The 24,015-nt window shown below is 38.3% G+C and overlaps 1 protein-coding gene across 4 annotated transcripts in view; it reads left to right on the plus strand.

Annotated features, from left to right (window-relative positions):
• The window catches only part of SULF1 (sulfatase 1), a 168,761-nt gene that overhangs the window by 30,337 nt on the left and 114,409 nt on the right, over positions 1–24,015 (plus strand). For 3 of the 4 annotated variants that reach the window (XM_079110983.1, XM_079110985.1, XM_079110982.1), the window contains exon 2: positions 8,748–8,842. The gene's annotated coding sequence lies outside the window, so the exon portion shown is untranslated. Of the gene's footprint in view, positions 1–7,721; positions 7,742–8,747; positions 8,843–24,015 lie in introns of those variants that run through there. The other variant, XM_079110984.1, reaches the window with a different exon arrangement.

Raw genomic sequence — 24,015 nt, forward strand, 5'->3', positions numbered from 1 at the left:
AGATTGAGAGGCAACACTGAGACTAGAGTATTTATCTCAGCCTGACACAGCCAAAGGACATATTCACAAAGGTAATATTAACTGTCTGAGTTTTAATGGATAAGCAGGAGGTGAGGAAAGACATTCTAGAAGAGACTGAGTATTGCCAATAAGGAGGTGCAAGCAAGCCTGGTTCCAGTGGTACCTGAGTATTGAATCTAGAAAGTCTGGAGGTTTAGTAGGAGCTTAGTCATCAGCGTGCTGGTACTTTATGCCAAGCTGTTTGAATCTAGTGAAACAAACTCATCCATGGATCAGTCTGTGGTCACGAAATAATTTGTTTTATAATTCCACATCTAGATAAGAAGAAATTTGGGCCCCAATTTCTACTTACATCACTAAGACAATCTACTACATCACTAAGACATTGTTTCACTCACTAGATGGTTTTGTTTCATTTCTTTGGACTATTTTGTTTCTTTGCAGCAAAAACCATCTCCATGATGGAAACACTGCAGCTCAAGCTCCTTAGGGCATTTTCAGGACCACTCTTACATCAGTGTGAAGACACAAGCAGACTTCGTGTGGAGCTCGGAAGGCAGAGAGTAGATGTGATTTATTCGTAGGAAGATTTTGTTGGAAAAAACACAAACTGTGATATAATCCAGATTTGAGTGTTAGGCTAGTATTCCCAGCACCGAACCCAGGACCTTGTGTATACTGGGCAAATGCTCTACCACTGAGCAACACTTCCAGCCCTAGAAGATTTTTAGGTAGACCATCCAGGAGGCCTTATCAAGCGTGGGCTAGACAGAGGCCTGAGAGTGGCAACACTGTAAACTAGGAGAACAGTTAAGAGGCTATTGTTGTGCACAAATGAGAAATGTTGAGGGCCTGGTCTGTGTAGGTGGACAGCGGGGCTTAAATTCCAGGCATATTTGGAAGGTAGAACATTCTTGACTTGGAGCTGGGTGACTGGAATGGAACGAAAGGAAACCTCTATAATATTAGTTTGGGGTTTGAGCAACTGGGTAGCTATAAGGAAATACCACAGATTAAGAAGAGGTATAGGACTTCCCTATGTTCATATATGAATACACGGGCAGTGTAACTCCACATCATATACAACCACAAAATGGGAAGTCGTACTCCATGTATATATGATATGTCAAAATGCATTCTACAGGGCTGGGGAGATAGCTCAGTTGGTAGAGTGCTTGCCTTGCATGCACAAGGCCCTGGGTTCGATCCCCAGCACAAAAAAAAAAAAAAAAAAAAAAAATGTATTCTACTGTCAAGCATAACTCAAAAGAACAAATGAAAAATTTAAAAACAAATTGAGGCCTGCCTGGGTAATAGAGAGACGCTGTCTTTAAAAAAAAAAAAAAAAAAAAAAAAGAGGGAAAGAGGAGGAGAAGAAGAGGCACAAGTGTGTAAAGAAAATAGAATTAGTTATGGTAAGGTTGGAATGAGATATTGGTAAGAGGCTAGACTGGCACATCAAATAAAAATAGAAGGTAGCTTTTTAGAAAAAAATTAAATTGCCAGATTTTTCTCTCAGAATATTTGAGGAGAAATATAAAGACTGAGTTTGTTTTCGTATGTTCTAATGCTCCCAAGAATGACCGGTATCTAGGCTCACTGGGCTTATAGCTTTAATCTTGGGTCCCTGCTTTGGGTAGGTTGTGTTCCCATTAACTTTTCAATAGGAAGGCAAAGGCTAGGCCATCTTGCCTAGACAAAATTAGAGGGTAATTTTTACTTCCGCTGAGCCTTCAGAAATCAGCAGAGACGGCGGGGAGGGGGAAATTCTGTGAGACAGTAGTATTCTATATATACTTATAAAAGCATATAATATTAATATTTATTCATATAAAAATCCCTTTTCTTAGCAGAGATTTTTTTCTTCCCTTGAACTAGGAGATCCACTGGGAGACTAAAGCAAAGTAGGTAATTTCTTCCCTGATCATTAAATGGCTTACACCCATTTCTCCCTTCTTCAGTGTGACCAGTGAGTTTCCCCCACACTCTGAAAGAGTATGTGGAGAGAGGAGGGGTGGGTGGTATTTGTGAACTTTTAAGAGATGACAACAGGAACAATTTTAACATTTTGAATGAATAGTAAAAAAAGCAGACAGGAAATCGCGGCTTTTTTTAATCTTTGAGGTCTGATTACTTGATAACCTTCGTTTTCTTATACCCTTTCACCCTTTCTACACTTCACATTTAATCTTCTAGGGCAAAGCCTCTCTCAGATTTCCTGGATTTCAGAACTCTTACCTCACCTGAGTTCTTTGAAGCAAATGCCACTTATTACAAAAAGGAGTTAGTTAGCCTCAGACTTTATGGCTCATCTTGAAAACGTATATAATTTTCTTTCTAATAGGTGAGTTGTATCAACACATTTAAAAACAGATTTAAGAAGCCATTTCCACCTCTAAATATTAAAAAGTTTTATCACTTATTAGAAATTATCTTTTAACCCCCCCCCCCCATTCGTAGTGCTAGAGATTGAACCCGTGGCCTCACACACACATGCTAGGCAAGCACTCTGCTGCTGAGCTGTATCTTCAGCCCCACTTTGATTTTCAAATGATGAAAAATATTCCAATTTTTGCCAATGCTATTGCCATAAAAAAAAATATGAAGAGTTCCAAAAAGGAACTGTTAACATCTCAGCTATGCAAAATAAGCCCCAAATTTATATTTTAGAAAGAGTTCACATCGTGGGAAAGCTTATTATTTAAAGAAGGAGCAAGACAATATTTGGGAATTCCCATTAGCACGATTAAAAGTATGAGGAATATACTGAGCTTCCATATATGGTGCTAGCCATTCCACATTTAAGTTACTCAAGCCATTTAAAGTCTTGGCTTTCTAAGTAATTGCTACACCCTTCACAATCTTTTTTGGGTTTGTTGACATAATGATTTACTCCAGACTGGATGCTGCCTGAGCCACTGTGCTTGCCTACATAGTGTTTGAAGAGTAGATAGGTCACAGCTGTGTAGCCCCCGGACACCTGAAGCCAAAGTATTGCTGGATTTTGCTTCATTTCTGTGCTCCACGGAAAGTTGGAAGCTCCCCAACTCTTTTTTGGGTTTGGCTTCCTGCTCACATGTTTTCTGGTCTCATGTCATTGTGTATGAAGTAATAGTCCCACATGCATGCACCATCCACAATGGCAAGATTTGTGTGGCTCAGTGCAAGTTTTCTAATGAGGAAATTTTGGACCTTCAACCCACCCTTTAGGGAAAGAAAACAGTTTGGAACCTGTTATTGCTTTCCAAGGTGAAGGGAGCTGAGGCAGAATGTACCTCAGCAGTAAGACTAAAGCAACTCTTAGACAATTAAAAGACATCTACGTGAGGAAAATAAACATTTGCCTTACACATCTGTCTAAATGTATGTATGTGTACAAGATAGAAAAATATATCCAATTCACAGTTTTAAAATACTACTTACTGTTACAGCATTTCACTATGAATGGTGCTAGTGTTTTCTGCTGAGGACTATTTTAATGACATTTCTCTGCAGCAAAATCTGATGAGTTTACGAAGTTTGAGAGCCAGAAAATGCAACTCAGTTTCTGAACAACTGGGAAAACCAAGAGAGTTAAGTTCTGTCATCTAGTTGCTTTATAGCAGGAATTCATAAGCACTAAGTGCAATAACACACTTAACAAAGAAGCCAGCTGAAACTTTTCGAGTACCGCTGTTGAACTATTGAGCTTGACTTCTGAACATTATCCCAGGTGAAATTCTGACACTCACACATATTTGTGGATGCTAATTTCAAATTAATAGGCATGTATATCAATATTTTAAAGAATTTTGGAGCAAGAAGGTATTTTAAAGATCTCCTAATCTTACTCCTGTGTGTGTGTGTGTGTGTGTGTGTGTGTGTGTGTATGTGGTGTGGTACTGGGAATTAAACCCCAAGCCTCACACATGCTAGACAAATTCTCTGCCACTAAGTAACATACCCAGACCTTTTTATTTTATTTTGAGACAAGGTCTCGCTAAGTTGCCCAAGTTGGCCTTGAACTTGATCTCCTGTCTCAGCCTCATGAGTGGCTGGGATTATAGGTGTGTGGCACTATACCTGGCTTACCTTATCCTTTCAGTGTGGGAATGGGGAAACAGATGCATGAACATCCGTAACACATACACACACACAATCTGAGTCTTGTTTCAAGTCAGAGCTTACAGGAAATATGACATCTAACTTTGGACAAGGAAAGAAACAAATGACCCACAGCTAGACCACTGGTTTCCTGATCCAGTCAAGTTTGTGTGGCCATTTTGGGACTGTAAGTTGACAATTCTTGTTTGAGAAACTACTTAGGATCTCAGAATTTTTTTTTAATCGAAACCTGAATAAACTCTAAAACCAACCAAGGATCAATATGTGATTCAGTTACTGACTGTACTTTATAAGGATACGCAGTCATTTTCATAGTTCTTGGGACCACTTTGTAACTAAAGGAGACAAAGCCCAAGACATAACCCAATTTCAGCGCTTTTTTTTTTTTTTTTTTTTTTTTTTTTTCAGTGCTGCTGAACATTCTCAGGGAGTACTTGCTTCGGCAGCACATATACTAAAATTGAAAGTTCTCAGGGTAACCCACATGCTAGGCAAGTGATCTACCACTGAGATGCAGCCCCAGCCCACTCTGAGCAGTCTTAAAGCCTGACTGCAGAGACAACCATCATAGAACTCACGACAACAGCAAACTACATAACTAAGTGCTGCACTATGTGGCACAGATTTAAGTGTTATAGGAGTTCTGGTGAGACAGATTAATGAAAATTGAAGTTGTCAGAAAATGGGATTTCAGCTGATCCCAGAGGAGTGCTTAGAATTTTAATATGTGGAAGAGAGAAAAGCAGGCTTTTCCAGGTCAAGGACAGCAGGAATGAAAGCATGGAGAGAAGCCCTTCAGAGTGGGCCCAAGCTGGTGTGGTGGCACACTTCTGTAATCCCAGCAGCTTAGGAGACTGAGGCAGGAGGATCAAGAGTTCAAAGCCAGTCTCAGCAAAAGTGAGGTGCTCAGCAACTCAGTGAGACCCTGTCTCTAAATAAAATACAAAATAGGGCTGGGGATGTGGCTCAGTGGTCAAGCACCCCCAAGTTCAATCCCCAGTACCAAAAATGAATAAACAAAAAAGAGTGGGACCTGAGCAAGCCAGGCTGAGGTGCTCTCCAGCCAAGTTTCTCACCTGAGCAATGGGTCCTGAAGCCCCCATACCGGTTCACATTATTATTTACTGAAATATCACTGAAATATGTGTCCCAAAACTCTTAGGTGTAAGTTCTTTATATTTATATAACTATAGAGTTGTCCTTTGGTTTCCTTGGGGAGTTAGTTCCAGAACCTCTCCTTTGAATATCAAGATCTGCGAGTCACTTATATAAAACAGTGTTATATTTTATATAAACTACACATATCCTTCCACGTATCAAATACAATGTAAATGCTATGGAAATAATTTATGCTGTTGTTTAGGGAATAATGACAAGAAAAAAAGTTCTACTTGTTTAATACAGACAATTCTTTGTTTTGTTTTGTTTTGTTTTAAGTACTGGGCAGGACCTGGATTTAGGGAAGAGGTACAAGACAAAGATACAAATATAAGATTTAGCCACATAAAGATAAATCTTTTTTCCCCTACTGGGGATTGAACTCAGAGGTGCTCTACCACATACACCCCCTCCCTTTTAAAAATTTTGAGATGGTGTCTCAAAATTGACCCAGGTTGACCTTGAACTTCCAAACTTTCTGCTTCAGTCTCCCAAATTGCTGAGGTTACAGGTTGGATCTCTGTACCCAGCTTTCTAAATACTCTTTATCTAAATCAGCTGAATCTGAAGACTTGGAAGTTTGACCATAATGGCATATTCATTCAGTTATATTTATTTAATTGAAAATCTAAAATAAATCACAAGTTAAATACAAACAAAACCACAAACCAATAATATTCTAATTTATAACATCAATTCTATTAGCCAGATGATGCTGTTTTGTGGGAAGAAAAACTTATAGAATAGATTTGTTTCAACCAGGTATTCATTAATGAAATTGGAAAAAAAGAATTATTTTAATGAAAAAAAATTCTATTGCATACTTAGTACTATGCCTGTGTGTAATGAACTGTTACAACATTGTATACACAAAGAAGGAACCTGGCAACACTTTGCTGATTCTGGTATGGAGAACCACAGGATCAGTCATCCTATCATCTTTCTCTATTCTAGTGAATAAACAAACCTTTGTACAACACAGCCAGAAGTGTTTGACATTTATATCAAGTGAGAGTAGCTGGTAACCATTATATTTTTACATTTTTCAGCCACACCTTATAATTTTAGAAATGAGGAATAAAAGTCTTCATTAATCAAAAAATTTTTAAAAGTCTAATCTTGGCTGGCCAGGCACAGTGGTGAATGCCTTTAACCCCAGTGGCTTGGGAGACTGAGGCAGGAGGATCATGAGTTCAAAGCCAGCCTTAGCAACAGCAAAGCACTAAGCAACTCAGTGAGACCCTGTCTCTATATAATATACAAAATAGGACTGGGGATGTGGTTCAGTGAACAAGTGCCCCTGAGTTCAATCCCTAGTCTCAATCCATGAGAATGTCTTTTTGAGTGGGGCAGGGTGCTGGGGATCAAATAGGGACCTGGCACATGCTAGGGAGGCACTGTACCACTGAGCCACATCTCCAACCTCTAACTGCAAATACACAAGAGAAATTGTATCTTTATTATTGGTCATAAGAAGAAATCAACCCAATTAATAACACTTACTAATGTTTAGCGAAAACCTATTTTGTGCCAGGAAATATTCAGTTTTCACAATATCCTCACATTATCCTCCCATCATCCCTGTATGAAGTAAACACCGTTCTTAATCCTCCTTTTTTTTGAAGGCAGATACTGAGGCATAGAGAAATTAACTCAATTACTCATTGAAGATCACATAACTTGGAATTCAGGCTTCTAATCCCAGAATCTGCTGCCCCCATAGGTATATTCAGAACCATCTCAGAAAAAGTTTTGGCCAATCTGACCACAGCTAGATCTTTTGACATCACATTCAAACATAAACTGTTTTGTTTGCTTTTTATTTGTGTGCTAGAGGTTGATCTAGGGTCTCATGCATGCTAAGCATGCTCTATCACTAAGCTACAGCCCCAGCCCCTCAACTGTGAATTTTTACTTTAGGGAATCTTAAGGTGCATGCATAATTATAGGCATAAGCATTTATATGTTCTCCCAGACATATTTTAAAAATAGGCAGATGCATAATGCTTATAATAATTTATGATATTTTCAGAGACTTGCAAACAGGATGTAAAAGTTTTAGAACTCACCAACTCCCAGGATGAAAAGCACAGGGGAGTGGTCTAAAGAGCTAATGTGTTGGGGGCGGGCCAGATCACAGAGGGTGGCATAAAACTGGTGGTTGAAGAGTTCAGTGGCTGTCCAGAGCGGAAAGAGACATGATAAGGGTGGCTTGGAAGCAGAACCAACATTGTAACCACAGGACAGCTTTGGGAAGCACTGCTGCAGGAATCTCCCTGTAGGAGTCATGTTTCCAGAACAGAGGAAAAGATGTGGCATCACCCACATTTAACCCAGACCTCCAAAGCCAGCTCAGAGCAAGAGATTCCAGATCTATGGAGGGACATAACTTGCACCCATTACCCCTGAGGTTCCCCTTTATGTATATCAGCATAGAATTGTGTTCACCAGTGGGAAGGTAAGAAAACTTTTGGTGAAATGTGTGCTTGCTTGCTTGTTTGCTTTCTGTCTGTCTGGCTATCTGTCTTTATTTTTGCAGTACTAGGATTTGAACCCAGGCACATTCTACCACTGAGCTATATCCCCAACCCTTTTTATTTTTTTATTTCACTAAGTTGTCTAGGCTAGCCTTGAACTTGTGACCCTCTTGCCTCAGCCTCCCGAGGTGCTGGGAATAGTTGGGATTATAGGCAGGCACCACTGCACCTGACTGAAATGCTTTAAACGTTAATATTTATATGGACATTTTTAAATGCAAAGGACATTTTGAATTGTTAATGGGGTGTGTCATTTTTCTATTCTTATATACTTCCTCCCCTGTCTTGTATATCCTGTATACACTTATAGGATGTGTATATATTAAAATATGTCATTCATAGCAGCAAGATTGCTTCATGAACTACTTGTTGCATTAAAATGGGTTTTCCTCTTATTCAAAGTATCTACATCTACTTTAGCCACATTTTTCAACTGTCATAAATCCAGAATATAGACAAATTTAACCACTTGTAAATGCTTACTTTGCTACTCATCAAATAATAACTTGCAGCAAGTTTAAAAGATTTTATGATTCAGCGCATTTTCCTTTAAAATAGATCCCATAACCTGAAATTAGATGTCACTCAACCTTTAAACTTGGGATATTTTGTGGACTTTTAAAGTGAAACTCTTCTTTATTGCTTCCATGAAATCCAAGCAAGGAATAATATGAAATGAATCTAATGGACGATCTTTCCCTTGATGAAGAAGAGGTCAAAATGGTAACTTCTGCAAAAGGACTGAGTCATCCACGGTGCTTCACAGGCTCTAATGAGTGATCATCGGAAAATCAGTTCTGATAAAATTTGAAGAATATTATTCCTAATGATATTCTTCTTTTGAGGCTGTGAAAGGGCAACATCTGAAAGATGAAAGGAGTTCCTGACAAAATGCACCTGATGGCACTTTGCTTCTCTCCATTACAGGTGTGACGGGCACCCATCATCAGCTCCAGGACAGTGAGTTCAGCAAATGATATGCAGGTTCTTCAAGACAGAATAATTGAAGAAAATCTTCAAAGGTACTCATACCAAATTTTTTATCTCTCTTAACTAATTAAACTAAAGACAACTTGAGCACTCTGTCACTTGAAGAGGGAGTTCTTTTTCCTTTCCACATTTTTTATTGCTGTATTTTAGTTCTACATAATGATGGAATTTGTTGTTATATATTTGTACATGCACACAGTATAACATTATAATTTGGCGAATGTGTCTCTCCAGCCCTTCCTCTCTTCATCCCCTCCTCCTCCTACCCCCTGTCCCTCTCCTCTGCTGATCTCCCTTTGCTTTTCATGAAATTCCCCAGACCCACCTTTCTTTTACTTTTTCCTCTCTTGCTTCCACATATGAGAAAAAACATAGGACCCTTGACCTTCTGAATTTCGCTCATTTCACTGAACATAATGTTCTCAAGTTCCATCCATTTTCCTGCAAATGACATGATTTCATATGCAAATGACATGATTTCATTTTTCTTTGTGGCTGAACAAAAACATCTTGGGTGTCTATACCATATTCTCTTTATCAGTTCATGGATGGAGAATAGTAAAAACTAGCTGAAATTGGGGGAGTCTGACTCTATACTTTCCTGTAGCATTCTCCATCTTCTTGACCGAAGGAACTGAAAGGATCTTAAAATGCGTCAGGGCCATATCATGACATGGGTCCTCAAGAATGTCAGAAGAACCATCCGAAAAATAGGAATCTACAAAATCATATGACCTTATTAGAATATTATAAGCTGTTTAGGAAGCTCAGGGATAAGAGGGGCAATGAATGATAGGCCAGTTGCCCTTAGTCATCTGCAATGTCAGGAGTGACAACTGCACTGATGTCACTTGTCCTGTGTTCACAGCTGGTCTTCAGTTTCTTACCTAAAGTGTTGCAACTGGGGAGAGTTATGAAGACCCACCTCAGCAATGTGACTTTAGTTTCAAAAACATTCTTAGGAGTTGTGTTCCTATGAGTCTTTTCTCAAATGTCAACTCTACTCCAACCAAAACTAATGCAGTGGAAACTGTTGAGTTCTTCCAGTTTCAAATTGCTACTCTGAGCATCCCTGCTTTTTGCTCGATTTCCCTTTGCAGCCTTATGTTGGCCCAGGTTGACTTGGAACCATCCTCTAATCACCAAAAACTCCATGAACCTCACACAGAAAACAAAATCATAAAACAAAAATCTTCAGGTCCGACCTGAATTTCAGGTTTGTCTTTTGTGAGTTGTTTTATACAGCTCTCCCAATGCTTATGAAATCAAATATTTTGTCTTCATTCTACAAATGACAAGTGAAAAAGAGGAATGGCTGAAAGTGTCCAGCACCTAGGGCTTGGCCTTGACATCTCACTGTAAATATTAACAGTTTTCCTCTTATTCTCGGAGCTTTGTCTGCAGAGGGCTGGGGAATTACCAGGAATGGCTGATAACTACCCTGTGTCACATGTTTGTCACCCACAGCTGAATCAACAGTAAGAGAAGAGGAGTTAAAAGGGAGGTCTCAGGAAATATTCCAAAATAGAAACTAAAAAAGACAAACATATAGGAAAAAGTTCATCAAATGTGACTTCATTAGAGTTCTTTATCTTCTTGAGTCAGTTTGCCAGGCATGTCTTTGTGAACCTCTAGGTCAGCGCATCAGTGTTTCTGTGGTAAAGAAAGAGGTTGGCCTGTGGCATAGTAACTATAGAAGACCTAGAACACCTTAGCAGTGGAGGCGCCCCTTCATCCCAGGAGATCACTGACGACCCAATTTATCAAAACAGCTCTCTTGGTTTCTTTTATGCCATGAAAATGTCACTTTTCTGGAATTCCACATTGCTTGTTATTGTCACCAGTAATCTTTCATTTCTCACTTTTCTCCCACTAATGGGTCAATTCACCCCTTTAAACATTACTTCCTTTTCTTTTTTTTTTTTTTTTTTTTTTTTAGCATACTCTTATATGAGAAAACAGAAATAAATGTTTCTCGAATATGGATCAGAGTCACTTGCTCAAATTTAACACACAGGACACTTGTTTCTTAAAACTCTGTGGGTTTTCTGTGAGCAACTGGCACCAATCTTCTTTTTCCATCTTCAGGGTGGAAAATTCAAATTCAATGTCTAACTGGCTGCTGGCTTCCTAGGCCTCTGTCCCTCCTCATCCAACTCCATCATTTGAGATGGATTAGATAAGCAGCTGAGTCACTTGCTACATCTGTATTCACACGTTCACAGTCCTCTCAGCCAGTACATTTCATAGAAAGAAATCAGTCCTTTTGGTGCTTGGACAGTGAGGTTTATAAAATAAGGACCTCTTTACTGGACCTTATGGCTTCAGAATGCTGCCCTGTGCACTTTTTGTTGCCCCTCTGCTCATGTCATCTGGGTATCATGTTCTTTCATTTAATATTTTCCCACTTTTAAGAACTACTCATCTGTAGCTCTTTGAAATTTTCATCACCTCCAACATACAAAACCCAAGAAATAGAACCAGGAGATATTATAAGCAAATCTTAGACATCTCTACTCCAGGTTGGCAGATTATTTCTCATTCCAAGGAAAGATAAGTTGTATTCACATATAATAAGACATCAAAAGGCCAATTAAATCTCATCAAAAATATTTACACCTGAAGAACAGATTGCAATTTTTTTTTAATGGATCCTGGTTTTCAGCTTGAAATGCACCTGCCAAAATATGAATGGCTGTTATTGTACCTTCTGGCTGTTATTGTGCACTGTCTGACAAGGTTTGGTGCACACAGATGGGATCATTTAGAACAGTGGCTATGTTGTTTGTAAGGAAATTGCTTAGCCCTGTTAATGCCTATTTGGGATGGAAAATTTTATCATCATAACTATGCCTTTGCTGTGCCTTCCTGGCACTTTAATTTTTAATAATATTTTATTTAAGACAAATTTAATCCATCAGTTGTTTAAGTGACTCTAAAATTCTCCATTAACTATAATAGTAAACTACATCTTTTCAAGGAATTGATAGTAAATGTGGACCCTAAAAACCCAAGAAATAGAACCAGGAGATATTATAAGCAAATCTTAGACATCTCTACTCCAGGTTGGCAGATTATTTCTCATTCCAAGGAAAGATAAGTTGTATTCACATATAATAAGACATCAAAAGGCCAATTAAATCTCATCAAAAATATTTGATGAGATCATTTGTCTTGGTATCCAGTAGCATTTAAATCTTTGCAGAAGTTAAGAGTTCTGAAGGTGGGGATGCTGTATATGAAACAGGCTTCTTTGTGAGCACCCTTACTATCTTTAAACATTGCTCATTAAAGAAGGCAACAGAACACTAACATCATTTAAAAGTATGCATTCATTGTAAAACAATAGCTACCTAACATGAAATTTTTATGGAGTTAAAAAAAATATGCAAATCAAGCCAGGCTATATCAATATATTCTAGGTGGAATAATAGAAAATTGCTGCTGTTTGGCTGTTTGTGTGTTTGTTTTTTACAGTGCTGGGTATGGACTCCAGAGCTTCATGCATGCTAGGCATGCTACCACTTCATGCATGCTACCACTGAGCTATGCCCACACTCCCCAAAGAAGCAATTTTATATGGTAGTATCCAATACTTTACACAACTTGAAACATGGAATACAGGATTTATATCTTTCTTGTCTTACCTTTATAGCAAAGAGTTTACATTTTATGCATTCCCTTCATTGTTCTTTTTAAATTTGTGTGTCATGGTCTATTGTATGGGTACGGGACTTAGAATTTATTTTTGCTTTTTCCCGGAAAGAGCTGACACTCCAAAAATGTAGTCAATGCCTTCCCTTAGATAGGGTCAGTTTTTTGTTTGGTTTGGTTTGGTACCAGGGATTGAACCCAGGGGCACTTAACCACCAAGTCATATTCCCAGCCCTTTTATGTTTTATTTTGAGACGGGGTCTTGCTAAATTGCTGAGGCTGGCTTTGAACTTTTGATCCTCCTGCCTCAGCCTCCTGAGCCACTGGAATTACAGGTGTGCACCACCACAGGGAGCACCAATGCCAGTTTTCAAAGTAGCATCTTTTCCTACATCATCTTCTCATCCCTTTAAGACAAAAAAGACTGTCATGTGTTTTCAGTAGAAGTCTGAGCAATAAACAAGGGTTTGTATGTAAAAATACACACATTTGCACACAGTTACGTACATAGTTAAATGGGTCCATTTAGACTGTGCATCTTTAAAGCCAGAGAATTCACGGGGCAGGGGGCTGTTTTTGTTTTGGCAGTGCTGGCGATTGAACACGGGGTCTTCCACATGCAGTAGCACTGACACTGAGCTACAACCCCAGCCTGGCGAGTTAGTGGGATGAGAAATATCATGCCTCTCAGGTTGCACCATATTTAGCTGATTTCTCTCTCTTCTCGTCAGAGAACTGTCCCTGTCAATGAGCAGTTCGGTATGCTTTGGGTACCAAGAGAATAGTGCTTTGTTTGATATGATGAAGACACAAACTGCAGGCATGTTGGCTGACCAGAGGAAAACCTTTGCTCTTGCCATGATAATACATTCAGGCAGGAAGTTAAGAGGAAAATAGTTTTTCTCCTGGCGGGAGGGGGGAGAGAGCTTAATTATGAGATGGTGGGGGTTGGGGACCATTCACAAGTGGTGATCAAGAAAAAAAGAATGGGATGATGTCATTCTTCCCTGGGACAGTCACTGAAATGAAATCAGGCCACACACAACAATAGTCTTGTTCTCTTCTCAGAACCACAGTTATAAGAGATTATTTTGCCGGGATGTTTCTCAGGAGGGGTATAAGAACCCCTGTCACATGAAACTGTGCTCCCCAGACTTGGAAGATGGAAAATGGCCTACACTGGCTCACAGCACTTGTCTAAAATCACTGTGCCACAGTTCAGAATAGAAACTGCGTCCAGATTCTCGCGACATATTCCATTTAAAGAAACAGAATGCAATTATACAACTTGGTATCAGGCCAGATGTTTTAAATTGGTGCTCTTTTTTGTAGGATAATTTTGAATGGCATACTGAAGTTAAGATGGAATATATTCCTCAGTAGAAAGTTTCAGGAAGCCACTTCTTGAAAAGAAACACTGTCTTATGCCATGCTAGAGCATTTATGGGGTTGATTAATTCTGCTTTCAAAAGAAGCATTTGATCTTGCGTTCCTAGTTCCTGTGGCAAATGCATTCAATTTCAGGTTTCTTCTCTCAATGGTGTCCTCATTTGACCTCATTTATCTGCTTAGATTTCACAAGAGTGCATCATAATTATAAATGAAGGTTAGACTTTCGAAGAAGCCATCCCTGGACTAATTAGGTGGGAAGGTCAAATCCTGTTATTAAGATTTTGTCATTGCCTTAATAGAGCTTAAAGGAAATAAGTTTTTTATTTTTTTATTTTTTTTTTTTTTTGTCAGTACTGGGGATCAAAGTCAGGGCCTTGTGTGTACTAACCAACTGCTTTGCCACTAAGCTACATCCTCAGCCTAGGTTTTTTTTTTTTTTTTTCCTCCACATGTGTATAATAGTAGAACTGAAACACTGTATGCAGGCTAAAATCGTTATCTGTCACTCGGAGAATTTGTAGGGAGTCTTCATTTTTGGTAACCCTCTGAGCTTCAAGTATATGTATATATTCAGAGTCAGGATCTCCTTCGTAGATTACATGCAAATGTAAAAATAAATTGGGTTACAGCTGGAATTCATATACATCTAATCGTTTTGCACTCAAATTCCTAGGCAACCTTGCATTAGAATCTGATGTAGGGGAACTTGTGAAGTATATGGGACAAAGCTGTTTGAAAACTGCTTTGGATATGGTTATCAAAATGAAAAAAGGCATTTTGTTTCTTTTTTTTTTTTTTTCCAAATTCTAAAGTAAACGTCAGTGATTTCTGCTACTCTTATTTTTAAATAAAAAATCATTTGGCTATAGGATATTTGAGATATAATAATTATTTAGAAATAAAAATAACTAAAATAGCTAGGTGCGGTGGTGCACATCTTTAATCCCAGCTACTGAGGAGGCTGAGGCAGGAGGATCTGAAGTTCAAGGCCAGCCTGGGCAATTTATTGAGACCCTGTCTCAAAAAGACTGAGGATATAACTCAGGTAGAGCACCTGCCTAGCATGCATAAGGCCCTGGCTCAATCCCCAGCACTCTAAATTATTCAGAAGTAACCAAAAAATTTCCAAACAAATTTGTTGGAAAAATCAGCACTATCAGAAGCTCCCAAGTTTTCAAGACACTATTTAATTATTTTCTTTTCTATTTATTTTTAGTAACCTCTAAAGACATTCAAGTCCATTATGTATAGTCAGTGCTCATAGGTATTAAAAATGCAGGTGTTATTTTAAGAAAATCTGTTGTTTACAAAGCAAGTAAGTTAGTTGTCACTTCTTATGATGAAATGCACCATAAAATTAATTTTAAAATTACTTATTATTACTTTTTTATCAAAAAAGATTTGATATATTTTCTACATTAAAAATGTATTTATTATTCTTTTTATGGCTGAATAATATTCCATTGTGTATATATACCAGAGTTTCTTTATCCATTCATCAACTGAAGGGCATCTAGGTTGGTTCCACAATCTAGCTATTGTGAATTGAGCTGCTATAAACATTGATGTGGCTGTGTTACTGTAGTATGCTGATTTTAAGTCCTTTGGGTATAAACCGAGGAGTAGGACAACTGGGTCAAAAAGTGGGTCTATTCCAAGTTTTCTGAGGATTCTCCACACTGCTTTCCAGAGTGACTGCACCAATTTGCAACTCCACCAGCATTGTAAAACTGTGCCTTTTGCCCCACATCCATGCCAACACCTATTATTGCTTATGTTCTTGATAATAGCCATTCTAAAATTATGGCATTTGCAGATAAATGGATGGAATTGGATAAATGGATGCTAAGTGAAATAAGCCAATCCCAAAAAATGAAAGGCCAAATGTTTTCCCTGATAAGTGGATGATGATATATAATGGGGAGGGTGAGCAAAGAATGGAGGAACTTTAGATTACATAGAAGGAAATGAGAGGGAGGACTGGGCAGGGGTATGAAAGATGGCAGACTGAGACAGACATCATTACCCTATGTACAGGTATGATTACACAAATGGTATGAATCTACATCGTGTACAACCATAGAAACAAAATGATGTACCCCATTTGTGTACAATGAATCAAAATGCAGTTTGTAAAAAAAAAAGAAAAAAAACCAAAATTTTAAAATTATTAAAAAATTTAAAAATAAAAATAACAAAGAGAAAATATTTTAAAATATATGTATTTATTTATTACATAAAGTCTGAATATCCCAAGAGATTAACTCCATCTGCATCTTACAAATTCATGGTAGTCCAGTCCAGTCAGGTATGCAGGTGTGATGAGCTCAGCCTTGCACAGTGGCCCTAGAACCTGGCTCAGTAGTATTGGGCAGTCAGTGTTGTAGATAGTTGTAGACAGTTGGAGTGTCTCTCCTGATGCTAAGTGTGCCATTGCACAAGTCACATAATTCTCCAAAGATCACTGAGCTGAGCATCAAGATGTTGGGTCTGGTTTTAGGCATTTTATTTATTCTGTAACTCTGTATAAAATTAAAATCTTCTTGTCCCCTTTTCCCTTCCTGGGATGTTGTACGTATAAAGCACTTTAGAGGGAAGCAGATGCAAGAAGCTGCTCTAACATGACCTATTGTTCTTGTTGTAATATTTAAAGGCTAAGGTAATGTGTGGTAATGTTTAGTTCCCCTCATCCTGTGTTATTCCCAGCACCTATTCCTCCCTCATTATTCTTTTAGTTTTATGTCTCTCTCTGCCAGTAAACCAACCCCAGTGTGTGTGTGTGTGATGTGTTTTGATGCTTGGCAAAAATTCAAAAATGTTTTGCAAAGTAGAAAGGCAATAGAATAGCTAGGATTATAACTACATATTCATTGCAGTAAAAACACTAGAATAACATAAAATAAAATAGAACGAATAATTTTTACTGGCTTAAGCACTTAAAACAGAAGTAAAAAGTAAATTGTATGTATTGTTGTATACACTGGTACTTGTTGGAATTCAGGTCAGGGTTGACTCCAAATCATCTTTGCAATTAGAAAGATGTATAAGACTATTTCCCAGGGGATGGGTGTTATTGCTTTTAACATTTTGTTGATTGGCTTCTGTCATGCACTAAAACGGTTGAGAAATTGCCATCATCTGGATCCCCAGGCAGAGGCCAGAGATAAAACGTGACATCCCTCTGTTCACTGTCAATGCCTGTCACAAGAGTGCCTTTCTCTTAGGGAAATACTCAATTTTCTTGTTGCCTTTTACACTCCCAAACATTGATTTATAGAGGAACTTCTTTCAAACATGTCATAGACAGTATCAGCTTAGTAGTTTATAAGGGCTGAAGTGTCCCTTCAGGGTGAAAAGAGAGGAATGTAGTTTACATTTTTAATTTAGAAGTCCTCCTAGTTTAAAGAACTTTCTTTTTGGTTGTGGAAATATTAAGACAGAGTTTGTATGGTAGGACTTGTGTATACATGTATGAATAACTGTCTAGTGACAGTTTACCCCTAAAGGTGACAGACAATAATTCCGACTCTCAAAACTTTGGGTTTTTGCTCTCCTGACTCCTGTGGGCAATAAGACCTCAGTATAACTAGGTTAAGTTATATTGGCTTTTGCAGATGTCTGAAAATATGGACAATGATGTATGTTAGAGTGATGTAAGAAAGAACTTTTCCTACCTCAGGGAGCCTTTGGGAAGAGTATAAGAGTTACCACCTGTAAAGGTGGTCTGATCTTAAAATAGAAATCTCTTTTTTTCCCAATTTGTAGTGACCTTGAGAGAAGTATGGTACAGAGGCTAGGAACACAGACTTGGGAGCCAGACTCCCTGGGTTCAAATCCCTGCTGTGCCATTTGTTAACTGTGACTTCATTTCTGTGTGCCTCAGTGTCCTTATCTGAGAAATGGGGACCAGTAATAATTAATTTCATTCATCTGTGTTGAGGTTAGATGATTTCCAATGTTAGTAAGGGCTCAGATAATGCCTAACAGCATGTAGTAAGGTGCTTTGTGCTTGGGAACTTTTATTATTACAAGAGGAAATTTAAAATTCCAGTAATAGACAAAGTAGACAACAATGTAGTAACTCTGGAGGAGCCAGTCTCAGGTCACAACTCGCATCCCATGGAAACTGATGGTAGAAAAGAGTAGGACATATGCATGTGCCGCCCAATCATTTGAATATACCTTACCTTTACACACTTAAAATACTCATGCGTACACCTGTGACAGTTGCTGAGGAAGTCAAATGAAGCATGAATAGGAAAGCGCTGTGGGAATATTATCATCAGTGTATGTACATGTGGAAAACCTTTTTTAAACCAATTTTTAGCTTTTGAATTTCTGACTTTCCTTTACATTATTTAATCTTTCATTCAACTCCCTCTCCACCCAACTATGATTTGACAAATATTAGCAAATAAAAACTGACAGACACTAAAATCCTCTAAAAAGATCCTCTTGATGAGGCTTTTAGGATGCTGGACCCAGATTCTGATCTCCAAGCAGACTGGACAAGTACATTGTGGTCCATCCTCTCCCTTAGTGCAGCCTCAGAGAGCTGGATGCTGAGCCACATAGGAATAAAATGGGTTTGTTTCATCAAACATTTTTTAAAGACTCTATTTTTTTTAAAGCAATTGCAGGATCATAGCAAAGCTGAGAGGAAGGTTCAGAGATATCCCCATGTCCCCACTCCTGCCTCCCGCCACATGCACAGCCTCCCCCATTACCAGCATCCCCACCAGAGGGTCCACCTGTTACCTCTGTTATTTGTGGAGCATTGAAGAACCTACATTGCCACACCATTGTCACCCAGAGTCTATGGTTTACATGAGGCCTCACTCTCAGTATTGTTCTATGGGTTTGGATAGATGTTTAATGACCAGTGTCATCAAAACACTTTTTAATATTTTATTTGCAAATTATGTACAGTGATCATTTTTTAGAGCTACATTGGTATGCTATTTAAATGATGTAATATTAAAGCTCCAGGTTCACAACTGTAGAGCATCCTCCTCTTCAATTTGTGCTATTAATCAAGATACTCTTGTTGAAAAGAGAGGGAAAAATAGCTTCAGAAAATTTTGAAAGGAGCTGGGTGTAGTGGCACACACCTGTAATCCCAGCAGTTCAAAGGTTGAGGCAGGAGGATCATAAGTTTGAGGCCAACCTCAGCAACTCAGGGAGACTCTAAGCAACTTAGTGAGACCCTATCTCAAAATAAAAAAAAATAAGAAGGTCTGGGGATGTGGCTCATTGGTTAAGTGCCCTGGGTTTAATCCCCTGTACCAAAAAAGAAAGAAAAATTATGAAAGGAAGTCACATGAAGAAAAGTTTTGTAAGTATTTTGGAGATTTTTATTTTTTTGCACAGTGAAAAGTACTTATTCTCCTTGTGTTTTGTAATTTTTTTTTTTTTTTTTTTTTTTTGCGGTGCTGAGGATTGAACCCAGGGCTTTGTGCTTGCAAGGCAAGCACTCTACCAACTGAGCTATCTCCCAGCCCTGTATTTTGTAATTTTGAAAAACATTTTTATCCTTTTTATTTTACTTTTTGGTACTAGGGATTGAACCCAGAGGTGCTCTTCCTCTGAGCTACAGGGTCTCACCAAGTTTGCTGAGGCTGGTCTCAAACTTGCAAACCTCCTGCTTCGAACTCTCAAGTCATTGAGATTGCAGGCATGTGCCACTGCACCCAAAACAGAAAAAGGCATTTTATATATGAGTCAAAATTCTGATTACAAATCATATGTTGTCAAAGGATCTTAAAATAATCAACTTGGGATTCTTTTATTGTTTCCACTTCTCTTTCATTATCATCGAGCACATGGGCATGCCAAGAGCTGACAAGTCCCTGGTACACTAAAGAAAGAATAGAAGGATGAAGGAACCAGGGAGCAAGGGTTTTAAGGAGATGAAAAGACTCAAGGTAGGGAAAGGATAATGGGGTTTGCCATGGAGCCCTGAAGAGTCAGGTAGAAGGACAGGCAAAACAAGTGCTTGGAAGAGTCAGGTAGAAGGACAGGCAAAACAAGTGCAAGAAGTTCAGTGAGACGGAGGAGTTGAGGGCCTTGGGTATGTATGCAAGTGCTGGGTAAGTCAAGCTTGAGGCAAGTTAATTATAAGGCATGGATGGAGAAGATGAGAGGAGAAGCATCCAGAGACTAAGTCAATGGACAACCAAGAGGGAATAAAGAAGAGTTTCTCTATATTTTCTTTCTATGGCCTCCTTCTGCCTCTCCCTTCTCTCGGCCACAATTCCAGTCATCCTGACACTGCTAAGAGAGGAAGCGAGTGGTCAATATATACTCCAGATAATGTGTAGAAGAAGAAAAACAAATGCACAAATACAGGCTAATTATTCAAAATGTTTGGGACTATGAGTGTTTTGGATTTCAGACTTTTTAAAAATTTTGGAATATTAATACATATGTAAACACACACACGCACACACATAATATATAAAATAAGATACCTTGGAGGAGGGGACCCAAGTCTAAATACAAAATTCAGTTATGTTTCTTATAAGCCTTGACATGAAGGTAATTCAATATAATATTTTTAATAATTTTATGCATGAAACGGAGATTCATAGGTGTATAATTTTGTTAGCAGCACCATATCAATGCTCAAAAACTTCCGTATTTTGGAACAGTTCAGATTGGGGGTTTTCAGATTAAGGATACTTAATCTGTGTTTTAAATGTATCATAAGCATATGAGTTATATATTTTTGTTATAGCATTCTTTGTATTGCATTATCATGCTTATTAGGTAGTTGAACTTTTCAAATATATAGAATTTACATTTAATAACTGTAATTTTTTCAATAATTATTGCTTCGAATTTTTTTCCATTGCCACCACCCCCTCCTAGTTTCAAAATGCATGTATGTTAGACTAGTTGATATTGCCAGTGTTCTACAAGTCAATGAGACAGAATTCACTTTTGCTAAAAGCCCTTCATTTCATATATTGCACTTTTCAGCTCTACAACTTCTGTTCGTTCTTCTTGACTTGCATCCACTAATCTCTTCATTGTGTTTGCATTTTCATTAACGTCTTCGAGCATAGCTATTTTAGAATCTTCATCTGCTGATTCCATCTTTTCTGTCATTTCCGTGTCTATTAAGAAGCTTTTCTCCTGGTCAGAGGTCACATTTTTCTGACTTTTTCATCTTTTTCATTTTTCTGTCACATTTCACTGACTTTACTCCAGTGACTGCTGGATAGAGTAAGTAGTCTAGATTTTGTTATCTTCTTTTAAAGAGTATTTAGTTTTGTTCTGGAAGCAGTTAATTTATTTGAGTATCAGCTGTCTCTTTTAAAGTTTGTTTTTAAGTTATGTGAAGTCAGATCTAGAATGATCTATCCTCCAGGGCTCATAAGGCTTGGTCTTTGGAAGGTGTTTCTCATGAATGCCTCATCTCCGTGCACCCAGCTGTTCCCACTATGGCTGGTCAGAACTTGAAGGTCTCCTAGCCCTGCACAACATAGTCGTTTGACTTGCAGCTCCCTGGTAATCATCGGTTGCTCGACTTTGGAGCAACACACATCTTCACATCTGTAGCTCCGTATTCTATGACTTGAGGCAACCCCATACAGATTCTGGAATGCTCGGTGTGGCTCTCTCTTCTCCTACTCTGTGTCCTAAATTCCACTTCCCTTCCCCAGATAGCACTGTCTCCTCCGCTCTGCCCAGGTTCGTCTCTCGGTGGCAGTGTCCAATGAGCATCTCCAGGAGCACCCATCTCACTTATGTCCTTCCCCTTGAGGATCACAGCCTGCCTAGCGTCCGAGACAGCAGCTTACATTTGACCAGATTCATACCACCATGACTGGAAGTTCAAGTCCCATCACATTTTATTTCAAACTTGTTTCTTTTTTTTTCCTCCCCACTCATCAGTGATACCCTCCAAGGCAGTGAGAGGGCTTCATTCATCTCTATTTCCAATGCCTAATATGAAGTTAGGAACATAGAAGTCAAAATAAATATATTAAATATATAAATATAATAGATCATTATATATAATATATTAAATATGTACATGTAAATGGAATAAACATATATTTATCTATTACATATAATAAAAAATTATATATTATTGAAAGAATTACTGTTGTTAAAGCAAGCCACAATATTTAGGGTGTCTGTTTAGTTGAGACATCAGTATAAATACCAACTGCTTCTGTTACATGCCCTTTTAAAGCAACAGTGAAATCTAATACACAATCAAATGCACATAAGCTAGTGATTAGTGCTAGGGTTGGACTAATTCTATGCTTAACATTCTTTACAGCTCTAAGATTGTATCCAGAAGCAAAGATCACATGTTTTCAGGCACTATAGGACAGTAATGACAACTTGTTATAGAAGTAAAGTAGTAGAAACTGTTTTTAGCATTCAGCCAGTGAAGTTGGCAAATACAGTATCAAACCTTCAGGGATTTCTCAAAGCATATAGCAGGATTATAAACCTCCATATTTTAGTGTCGTTTAATCTTCCAAAGGACTATGATGGCTTTTCATTTAAAATGAGTTGGCCCATCTAGCTATCTTCCCATGATCAAAAAGTCAACTTACAAAATAAGAATTACAGTCAGATTGCTCTAAACTGTAGAAATTGGGGCGGAAGTCCTACATGTGCTTGTTAAAGAGTTCCCTCTAAAGTCTTAATATAACATCCATATCAGAGGTTTCATATAAGAAATAACTGAATCTGGAAGAATGTAGGGTCTATGGAAGTCGCTTAAAAAATCATATTGCTTAAAATTTCTGGGATGGATCCATCTCTTATAATTAGGGCATCTTTACTTCATTATTTAAAGTTCCCTAAAATTCAGAAGTATTCCATTCACACACACCCCACATTACCTACAACGTAGGGTCAGTTCAGGGTTCACACAGTCTTGTAATACTTAATCTCATTTGATGCATAGGATTCTTAAAATTCTTTTTTGTTCCTTTTGGACTATATTTCTGGCCCCTTTCAGTGGAAAGCAGCAGTATTTCAGGCTAAGGAAGTTCACCATGAACGAGGTGTCCTCTCTGTTGGTTCATTCTTCTCTGTCACCTTTGGCAAGTCACCTTTTCATCTTTGTTCTTTGATACACAACCTACCAGGTGGAAATAATCATTTAATCTCCACATGTGCATCAAGGACCCCTGAAATTCTGAAAGAGGTTAAAAAAAAAAAAAAAAAAAAAGGATGCATTATTGCAGGAAATTTTTCAAAATAATGATTGTACTTGTTACAAGTCTGAGTGAAATGGCATTTAAAGGGCAGAGATTTAAATCCGTGGTTCCAAAACTGTTTAAAACTAAGGGTTTTGTTTCACTTTGTTTTTTTCCCAACATTCCCCACCTTGGTTTACATTCCCCAGTTAAGAATTTAAAGTGAACCTTTGCCAAAGCCTCAGGTTCCACCTGGTTTAGGGTTAAAACCACATGAAGCCACTGCATTTTGCATAGTTTCCATTTGGAATGATCTATCGACTTGGGTTCTCTTTCAGGGCAAGTCGGGCACATATGAAACTTGGCCAAGCTTTTAGGTGATCCTGCTCTGAGTTTTGATTTTATATCAGACCCCATAATGAGGTCACTCACCTAGTTCCGTCTTTTAAAAAAGCTCTTCGTGTAAGGTCCCCAGAGCATGCATAATCATTACTAGAGGCTGAGGCACAGTAACACCTTCCTTCAGTATGATGAGGGGGAGAATTTCTCAGTCACTTGGAATTCATTCTAATTGAGAAACCAGACAGACTCAATCATAGAGGTTCTAGTGTCAGGCAAAGCACTTTGGGGAAAGAATTTCTTTTGAAGTCTCAAGAAAAGGGTTCTCAAGTTAATAGCTTGGAGAGACCCAAGTTAGTTCATTGTCCCTTGTCTTCTTCTTTGCTTATGTATTCATCACTTCAGCCAATATTCATTGAGTGTTGTTACAGGCTGTGTGTTAGTTTTCCATCATTGTGATAAAATACCTGAGAAAAATCAGCTTAGTAAAGGAAAAGGTATACTTTGGCTTATGGTTTCAGTCACTTGACCCTATTGCTTTGGGCTTGTTGCTTTTGGTGGGAATATGTGACAGAGGAGGCTGCTCACCTCATGAGGGCCAGGAAGTGAAAGAGAGACAGGAAGGAGCCAGGGCCCTAATATCCTCTTCAAGG

The sequence above is a fragment of the Sciurus vulgaris genome (assembly GCF_902686455.1).
Source record: "Sciurus vulgaris genome assembly, chromosome: 1".
In the NCBI taxonomy this organism is placed as follows: Eukaryota; Metazoa; Chordata; class Mammalia; order Rodentia; family Sciuridae; genus Sciurus; species Sciurus vulgaris.